The sequence below is a fragment of the Monodelphis domestica genome, chromosome 2 (genome assembly GCF_027887165.1).
Source record: "Monodelphis domestica isolate mMonDom1 chromosome 2, mMonDom1.pri, whole genome shotgun sequence".
NCBI lineage: Eukaryota > Metazoa > Chordata > Mammalia > Didelphimorphia > Didelphidae > Monodelphis > Monodelphis domestica.
The window spans coordinates 25,677,542-25,688,083 of NC_077228.1; the positions used below are offsets into that span (position 1 = coordinate 25,677,542).

General features: G+C 39.7%; 1 pseudogene; it reads left to right on the top strand.

Moving 5' to 3' along the window:
• Window positions 1–3,803: 3,803 nt before the first annotated feature.
• On the top strand, window positions 3,804–5,516 carry LOC100618003 (THUMP domain-containing protein 1-like; annotated as a pseudogene).
• The last annotated feature ends 5,026 nt before the right edge of the window (window positions 5,517–10,542 follow it).

Consider the following 10,542-nt stretch of genomic DNA (forward strand, 5'->3'; position numbering starts at 1 on the left):
GACCCTCAGGATCAAAATTATCTACAGAGATTGTTTTTTTTTTTTTTGGCAAAGAGTCTAGAGTGGTTTGCCATTTCCTTCTCTAGTGGATTAAGGCAGAGGTTAAGTGGCTTGCCCAAGGTCATTGTAAACCTTAAAATTTCTTAGACTTATGAATGTTGGAAATTTAAATTTCCAACATTCATATGTCTAAGAAATTTTAAGGTTTACATCATACAGCCAGTGTGTGTCAGAGGTTAGATTTTAACTCGGGTCTTCCTGACTCCACACCCAGTATTCCATCTACTGAGCCATCTAGCTGCCTCCTTCTTCCAAACTCCCAGGTAAAATCTTGTGTAGAGAGCCGGTTCATACATATAATTCTCATGTGGGTTTGAATCGCCTATGAAGGAAGGGAAGCTGGAATCTGGAAAGTAATGAATGAAGCTTACAAGCTAGAGAAAGTAAGCCATAGAAGGAGCAGAGAACGAGAGAGATGGAACACAAGGACAAAACTTTATCTTGGTCTCAGCATGTCAGCAGGTCAGCTCTTCCTCCTCAGCTGGTCAGAGAGAGAGAGTGACTGAGCTGAATTGATTTTATTGAGAGTTGCAGAATATCAATCAAGACAGTCGATACATCAGATGTTTTAACATAGTAATGATAAGCAAAAGGAACAGATGGCCACAATAGTATAGCCAGGTCCACAGGTAAGAAGCACATGTGAAATCTCTCCTTAAATCCAAGGCTTTGATATTATAAAGGACCTGTAGAATGGGTCTGCTAGCTTTCAGACTGCAGATCACAGTAAAGGCTTGATTTCTAAGTTCCACAAAACGTAAGACCCAACCAATTTAGGGATTCAGAAATCAGTCATGTAAATATTGGAAACATATCTATAGGTCTGGCCCAGGAGCACTTTGCTCATCAGAGTCAGCTTTTGAATACATCTTTAATATCTTCATGATTTGTATCTTGGAGTGATCAAAACTTTCCTCTATACTCTCCAGCACAAAACTAAGCCAAGGTCTGATTAACTTTCCCCAAATGCCTAGTTTTTGTCCACATCTGAGCTGTTGCTTGGAGCCATTTCCCATGACAGTGCTGCCTCCTTACCATCTACCTGCATCCTACTGATGAGGGAAGGAGTGTGGGAATATTCCAGAAGGACTAGCATCTCTGAGACTTATGAAAAAGAATGCTGTCCACCTCCAGAGAAAGAATTGTTGGAGAAAAATACAGATGAAAACATGATTTATCACTTGTTAATTTGGGTTTATGTTTTAGGGTTTTGGTTTTATAAAATTATTCACTTACAAAAATGAATACAATGAAAGTAAGTTTTGTGTGATAATACATGTATGACCCAGATGGCTCGAATGTCAGCTCTGGGAGGGGAAAGAGAAGAAGAGAAGAAGACAATTTGGATTATATAACTTTGGAAAACCCTTATGGAAATTTGTTATTAAAATTAAATAAATGCATAACTAGCACCTCTAGTGTGAAGGGTTATGAAGCCCTTTTCAGGGCTACTTTTCTCCTTTGGTGTCTACCCAGCATTCACCTGTGGCTCCAACAAGCTGTATCACGCACAGAGGCCACATCTCGATAAACCATCTCAGCAGATGGGCTAAACCGTTGGGGGTAATAAATGGACCACAAACCCATGAGTGATTAAAGGGGATGTCTACCCCAAGCATGTGAAAACTAGCCCCAGTGGAAGGGGCAGATGAGAACAATTTGTTCCAGCAGCCATGAAGGCAGAGAAAGCAATCACTGCAGAGTGCTTAGAACTTGGTCAGACACTGAAAAAACCAAGGTCACCCACTGCTTCCTGGGTCATCAGCAGTTGTCCTGACTCATCTTGTCACAGAACTTGTGATTTTTAGGCCACATTTTGAAGGCACAGCATAGGAGTCTTGCATGTTCAAAGGATTGCAGTTATCTATAGCTAAGAGGGACCTCATAGACCAATGCCTTCATTTTACACATCAGGAAACTGAGGTTAAGAGGTTGGCCTGAGGTCACATAGGAAACAAGGAATAGAACCAGAAACTGAGGTTCTCTGCCATTAGTACCAAGGTACTTGTTGAGGAGGAGAAATGATGGAATAGCATGTCCATTTCTCAAAAGCTGGCTGCTCCATGTGAAACCCACCAATCCCTTCCTGGCCTTGGACCCATACCCTGACTAGATATTGGTGCCTCGTATCCTGGATTGTTTCCAGCTAGCATACAGGCTTGGACCTGGCTGGATCAAGTGCTACCTTGATCTCTGCAATGGGGGAAGGTACTAATGCCACAGTGGTTGATTGTATTGACTCCCTCTCACCTTTTGTTACCCTCATCCCCTGATCACCTGTAAGAAAGGGAGTGAGACAATCTAATCCAATGGGACCCTGATCTCTGAAATGAGAGCTTTCTCCTTACCTTGCTTGGGCCTAGGTTACCAGGCCATTTCCAAACCAGCTTCCTCATCCCATTCCCACCAGCACTCAGCCTTTGACCAGGAGACCTTGGTCTCTAATAGGCAAACTCACCTTGTCCTCCCTGTGTCAACATGAATGAGACAAATAAAATAAAACAAAACATTTTAAGTGGTCATGATAAAAGGGTCTTTAATTGAGGAGATGAGAAGATTAAATAATCTGGGATCCCTCCCAGTTTTGGAGCACTGAGGGATCCAATGAGATACAGAGAAAGAAGTACTTAAATAGTCTTGAGGGTTGAGGGGAAATGCCTGGTTATCCAAGTCCACAGAAACTTGGGAAGGGTGGAAATAGTCAGAGATTAAGTGGCTGAGGAGTGGGGTTTCCTTCTTTGGGTTGGATTTCCTCATTAAAATCCGTTTTGATAATACTCAGCCAGGGGACAGCTCTGGGAATGAGGCAAGACCAATTCGTAGTCATCAGCTACCTTTTGATTTGATTGTCAAGAGGCAACCAGAAGATATTCTATCACTAAAGTCCACATTTCCCCCAGTTGGTCCAGACAAATTCTGTAGTTGATCAAGAGGTCCTAAGGACTCAGGTGTGTTGCTGGACCATGTTAGTCACCTTTGTCTGAGTTTTGTTGAACAAACAAGGAATGAGGAGGGTGTCCAGGAGGGTCTGCAGTACCCATCTAAGGAGGGAACACAAGTCTGCAGGGAGCTTGCCAAAAAAGTAAGCCACCAGAGGGGAAACATTGAGTGGGTCTGTTTGAGGGCAGCCCCCGTTGGCAAGTAGGCCTTCCCAAGAGCAATGGTGCATGGGAATGTAGTGAAAAGGAAAGGGGAACACGTTTTCCATAGTCCATTTCATCAGTCCATCGTATGCAGCTATCCAATTTCTGAGAGTGCAGTCATCTGATCTTCTGGAAATATCCTCTGTAAACAGTTAGCCGCTTCCTTGCTGTTCCTATCACATCTAAACCAGACACCTGCCCTGTCAAAAACAGGCTGAAGGGAGTATTGCAAAGAATTTATGAGAATCTAATTTGTAGAATGAACCCTTCTGGTTCATCTCAGCTAATAAATTTCCAACCATTTTTTTAAGGAACAGATGACTCTTTGGGTTTTTTAAAATAAATATACATATACATACATACATATGATTTCTCCATGCTGTCAGCAATAACAGGTATGTGGTATTCCTGGCCTGATTGAAATGTTCTGGTGGCCTTTAAATCATTTGCATTGGTGCTTAAATCAGCTGTGAAAAGTAACCTTGTTAGCCATCTTTGCTCATTTTCTTCCATTTTCATTAGAATTTACTAGAAACAATTATATATGTGAGAGTGCTTTCCTCATCCTTTCCCAACCCACATAGTCCCTGTTTCTCCACAATGGCCAGGGCCAAGGAGCAGTCCTTACACACGGGCAGAGTGAAACAAAGAAGGAAGGCCCAGTACGTGCCAGCTAAGAGAGCCTGGCGTAGGCGTAGCTGGGGCCAGGGCTTTAGGGGATCATCATTCCCTGCAACATGAATGAGCACGAATGTGTGGAGGAGAGAGTACTGGGATGACCTAGACTGCCTGAGAAGTGTGTAGACAAGGCTAAGCAACCATCTGGAAGGGAGGAGGAAGAAGAAGATGCAGAAGCTGCCTTGAAGAAAGAAGCCAGTGAGATGCAGGCATCTACAGAATTGAGATGAAGATGATTTCAGTCAGTGGAAAGGGGAGCAAATAACATGGTCTTCATTAGAACACTTGGTATAGAACCTGAAAAATAGGCACATCACATCCTAAAGGATATGTACACAACCAAGAAGAAGAAAACATGAGTTATTCTGCAGATGTTGCCCATATTGGGCACATGCAAAGCTTTCTTAGAAGAGATGAAAAAATATGCTGAAACCTTCGTGGAACCTTGGTTTAAAGCACCAAATAAAGGGACATTCCAGATTATTTACAAACGATGAAATAATAGTCACATGGGCAGAGAAGAAGTTATTCAAGAACTAGCAGGCATAGTGGGCTGCCTCCATCCTGAAATCAAGGTATATTTTGGTAATCCCTAGTATCCCATTGTGGTGGCAATCATTAAGGCTATCTGCTGCCTGAGTGTTGGCAAAGATGACATGTTGTACAGATACTATAACTTTCAGGAAGTGATCAAGAGTAACAGAGAGAGGTCTCAGTCAAACCCTGGCCAGGACTCACAAGGAAAAAACAGGGAAAGAGCAAAATTGGAGTTGGAAAACACAGACAAGGAGAATCTCAAGTCAAATGAAAGTGACTCTGCAGAATCCCCAGGTGGTAGCAGAAGGTAGCAAAGAGGAGGGGCCACAGAGTCCACTTTCTGAGACCCAAATGGAAAGTGAGAAAGGAGCCAAAATCTGAAGAGCCAAATCTGAAAATGGAAGCTAAGTTATAGAAGGTTCTAAACTAAAAGAAAGTGACCCAGTCTTGAAGAAAAATTCATCAGCCAAGGCAAGGTAAGGGAATTCCAAAAATGGGCACAAAATAAGCTATTGTTTATATGAACACAACTACAAAACACTCTCCACACAACTAAAACTAGACTTGAACAATTGGAAAAACATTAACTGCTCATGGATAGGACGAGCCAATATAATAAAAATGACCATCCTACCCAAACTTATTTATCTATTTAGTGCCATACCCATGGAACTACCAAAATATTTCTTTACTGATTTAGAAAAAACCATAACAAAATTCATTTGGAATAACAAAAGATCAAGGATATCCAGGGAAATAATGAAAAAAAAACCACATATGATGGGGGCCTTGCAGTCCCAGACCTTAAAATATATTACAAAGCAGCAATCATCAAAACAATTTGGTACTGGCTAAGAAACAGAAAGGAAGATCAGTGGAATAGACTGGGGGAAAGCGACCTCAGCAAGACAGTATACGATAAACCCAAAGATCCCAGCTTTTGGGACAAAAATCCACTATTCGACAAAAACTGCTGGGAAAATTGGAAGACAGTGTGGGAGAGACTAGGAATAGATCAACACCTCACACCCTACACCAAGATAAATTCAAAATGGGTGAGTGACTTAAACATAAAGAAGGAAACCATAAGTAAATTGGGTAAACACAGAATAGTATACATGTCAGACCTTTGGGAGGGGAAAGGCTTTAAAACCAAGCAAGACATAGAAAGAATCACAAAATGTAAAATAAATAATTTTGACTACATCAAACTAAAAAGCTTTTGTACAAACAAAACCAATGTAACTAAAATCAGAAGGGAAACAACAAACTGGGAAAAAATCTTCATAGAAACCTCTGACAAAGGTTTAATTATTCATATTTATAAAGAGCTAAATCAATTGTACAAAAAATCAAGCCATTCTACAATTGATAAATGGGCAAGGGACATGGATAGGCAGTTCTCAGATAAAGAAATCAAAACTATTAACAAGCACATGAAGAAGTGTTCTAAATCTCTTATAATCAGAGAGATGCAAATCAAAACAACTCTGAGGTATCACCAATCAGCAGATTGGCTAACAGGACAGCAATGGAAAGTAATGAATGCTGGAGGGGATGTGGCAAAGTAGGGACATTAATTCATTGCTGGTGGAGTTGTGAACTGATCCAACCATTCTGGAGGGCAATTTGGAACTATGCCCAAAGCCAACAAAAGAATGTCTATCCTTTGATCCAGCCATAGCACTGCTGGGTCTGTACCCCAAAGAGACAATGGACAAAAAGACTTGTACAAAAATATTCATAGCTGTGCTCTTTGTGGTGGCCAAAAACTGGAAAGCAAGGGGATCCCCATCAATTGGAGAATGGCTGAGCAAATTGTGGTATCTGTTGGTGATGGAATACTATTGTGCTAAAAGGAATAATAAAGTGGAGGAATTCCATGGAGACTGGAACAACCTCCAGGAAGTGATGCAGAGTGAGAGGAGCAGAACCAGGAGAACATTGTACACAGAGACTAATACACTGTGGTATAATCGAATGTAATGGACTTCTCCATTGGTGGTGGCATAATGTCCCCGAACAATCTGCAAGGATCTAGGAGAAAAAACACTATGCATAAGCAAAGGATAAACTATGGGAGTAAAAACACCGAGGAAAAGCAACTGCCTGACTACAGCGGTTGAGGGGACATGACAGAGGAGAGACTCTAAATGAAACTCTAATGCAAATATTGACAACATAGAAATGGGTTCGAATCAAGAGCACATGTGACACCCAGTGGAATCACGCATCGGCTATGGGGGTTGGGGGGGAGGAAAAGAAAATGATCTTTGTCTTTAATGAATAATGCTTGGAAATGATCAAATAAAATATTATTTTAAAAAAATAAGCTATTGTGAGATTTAAAATGGTTGAGGTCTTAAACTGTAGTGATTAAAATAGTGGAAGATATAAATTGTGATAGATATAAGAGAGGGTGAGTAAATTTGACTGCAGAAATATGTTTCACTACAGTGTCTTGGTTTTAAAATCAAATATAAGGTGGTCGCCAGGGAAATATTCCCAATTATGCAAATACCCAAGTCAATTGGGTTTTATAGAGATTTTTAATTAACAATACAATGAGTAATCAAAGAAAGAGAGAGTAAGAAAGGAATAAGTATGAAGGGCCTCAAGCCAATATGGCCTAGACCTGAGTCTTAAAAGAGAAATCAGTCAGTTTTTTAACACTCACGAAAAGGTCTGACTAAACAAGGATTCTAGTAACACCAGGCCAGCGTCCTTCCTCAAAGAGTCTTCCAGCCAGAGATTGTTTCAAAGGGCCTCTCTCAAGAGCCTCCAGAGCTCCTACCCCAGAGGGACAGAGCCCCTCAGAGGAGCTCCTCAAGGAACTCTCCTTCAGAATGAGAGTCAGAAATCGAGAATTCCTTCTTCCTTGCTCTTCTCTGAGCTCTTATTTTTAAGGGCAAAATCTCCTCTGTCACCTCCCCTAAGTCCTTACATCTACCAATCACTGTAGATGTTTCTAAAGGACCCCCCATTTTGAATTCACAGCTGAGTAGTTTTAATCTCTTTAGTAAGTCAGAAAAAATGCTGCTATGTCAACAAATTTCATTAAGAAAAAACCTCTGAATAAGTTATCACCCTTTTAGGTTTAAGTAGTTTACAAGTTGCCCCACCTTTATAGGTACTTAGTATCCCATTGTATCAATTCTAAAACAGTCATGACTCAAAGAACTTCCTGTCCCTTCCATAAGCATGGATCAAAGTACTTTCATTGTTTAGCAAACAGTTTTCTGTCCTAAAGCAGACTTAAGTAGGGTGGAGCAGGGACACTCCCATAGCTAGGAGCCCCCACACTCAAGTAGAGTTCTCACCATCTGCTAGGGAATTTTTTTAAGTAGAAGATTCCCCAATGGGGGAAACCCCTAACATTCATAAGTCTGAGAAATTTTGAAGTTTACACTATCCAAGTTCAGAATGTTATTTTTTGCATAGTAAAACTGGTTTTGAAGGCAAATTTAATCTGAAGTTTTTCAAAGTTATGGAAATATTAGAAATGCAATGCTATTTTTCACTAGTTGGTTGAATCAGTAGTGGACAGAATAGTGGCCATCTTTCCTTCTCCTGGGGGTGATGAATTGGTTAGATTGCTTACCTTACCCTGGAAAGCAGTTTTTCATCATCTAAATTGGAAAAAAGTTTGGGGACAACATCCTAAAAATTCTGAAAAGAATAAGATGTTAGTTTTTGGACCACTGCTTAAAGACAGGAAGGTTAAATGTAATTAGAACTTTTTTATATTAGGAGCCAGGTTTAACCTACAAGTTGTTAGATTCTTCAATGTCAGCTTTTCCAGGATTTTTGTGGAATAACTTGGAGGAAATTTTTATGTGCATTATTAGCAGGATCATTTAGGGGAAAGGGAAGGGGAAATGCTTTTTATACAAAATTCCAGTTGGTGCCTTGCTTCAAGAAAGAAGTTACTTTTACGGTGTAGAAGCATGAGACTCAGCATTCCTAAGAATTTATTAAAAACATTGTGAAGATTGGATTTGGCTCTCCCCTGATTGAAACAATGAAGGTACTTAGCTCTTCCTTGATTGTGAAGATTAAATTGTAATCCTCTATCTATTTTTAGATTTTAATTCCCAAAGTGTAAAGCACAATACTTAAAGTTGAGTATGGAGATCTACCCTTTTGGGATTTTAACCACAAAAAGGTATGAACACCTGTTTCATACATTGAGTGGGAGGTCTGTGACCTACGTGTGAAAGAGTAGGCAGTCCTGGAGTGGAGTGGGCTGTGATTGGTAGATGTAAAAATTTAGGGGAAGTGACACAAGAGAAAAAGGTCTTTAAAAGTGGAAACAGAGACACGCAGACAGAGAGATGAGGGACTTGAAGGGAGACACTTGAAGAGAGACACTTGTAGTGAATAGACACTTGTAGTGAAGCGAGTCACTTGGAGTAAAGAGATACTTGGAGTGAAAAGAGACTTGGAGTGAAGAGGGACACTTGGAGTTTGAAAGAGACACACTTGGAGTGGAGCCTTTTGGAGCTGAGGCTGATAAAAGAATCTGCAGATTGAACTGACAATGTGGTAAGTGTAAAGGCTGACTTCTTTCCTTGCCCTTTCTGGAGGCAAGAGCCTCCAGGAAAGACCCATCATCTTGAGACTCCTTTCCCCTAACTAGGGTCTTAGAATTTCTACCTGGCTCAGAGGAAGTTGGAGCTCTCTCTCTCTCTCTCTCTCTCTCTCTCTCTCTCTCTCTCTCTCTCTCTCTCTCTCTCTCTCTCTCTCTCTCTCTCTCTCTCTCTCTCTCTCTCTCCCCTTTTCTCTCTTCCTTAATATCTTCCCTGTATTGTAAAAATAAACTACCATAAATTCCATTTTACTTTAGTAATTCATTTTTGGGATTTAGAAATTTAATCCCTGGCAACCAATTAAATATTCAGTCCAACCATAAAAATTAATAGCATTTAAATGAGCAGATAAAGATAGCCACATTTATCTAGAATGTACTTTGCCTATTTTATGTTATCAAGTTAAGTCCCCTTTTATGTGTTAATTTTGAGATCTCCAGGAGAGAATTTTTTTTTCATTTTCAAGAGACTTTGATCTGCTTTCATATTTATTTTTGTGATTTTGACAATATCTGAATGCAACATACTTTTCATGAACAACTCTTCTCCCAAGTCACGTCTTGTTACTGCTTCAAGCTTTGTGATAAACTAAATGAGTTCTTTTCAAGTTTTGTTTTCAAGTTTTATAAGGTTTTTTTTTTTCATACTGACATTTCTGTTTTAAATGTCAAAATTCCATGGTGCAAATTGATTAGTTCTTTCAGCTCATTGTAAGCTCACATTACCTTACCACGTGGAGAAGAGGGTAAATTACTCTTTGTGTGTCTGGGGGCAGTGCTTCATTAATACCAATTTTGACTATAACTTTTGAATGTTCCAAAGGCACAATTCTTTTCCTTATCATTTTGATTAATATTTGACTGTAACCCATAGCAAGATACTTTTGGTTTTTCATTTGTTATTGATACTTTTTCAGAAATGGAAAAATAAATCTCCCCCCAGAAAAAATATGTGTGTAAGCCGCATTTCCTATGAAAAATCATTTTTCCTAAAAATGCCATAATAGTGGCATAATTAAGACAATATTCAAAGAGTAGGTAAACACAAAGTGTAGAAACACAAAAGTTAAAAACAGAATACAGCTTCTCAAAGTAAGCCTGGCAAGGAAGCAAAGTACCATTAATGAACAGAAACCAACCAACAAACAAAAAGACCCACCAAATAATAGTAAATAAAGAAATTCTAGTTGAATATCCTGTTATAAGTCAAGCCAGTCCTCTTACACACACACTCTGCTGCCCTTCTAAGAACAGAACTCGGGATACTTAATTTATAAAATTATATCAAATAAATACACAGAGCCACCAAAATATTTGAATGTCAAGAGCATGAAAGCTTTCAGAACTCTTATTGCCCCTTGAGGAGAATGAGATGCTGCTAAAGACGCAGTAACAACAACCTTTGTAAGTCACACAAATGAATTCATCCAAAAGATACTTATTTGAACAAAGGGCTGTGATGGGGCATCTGGATAGAGTAAGTATTGGATCAAATGAGTTGGCTATAACCATGTTCATGTGACCTGGATATTTCAC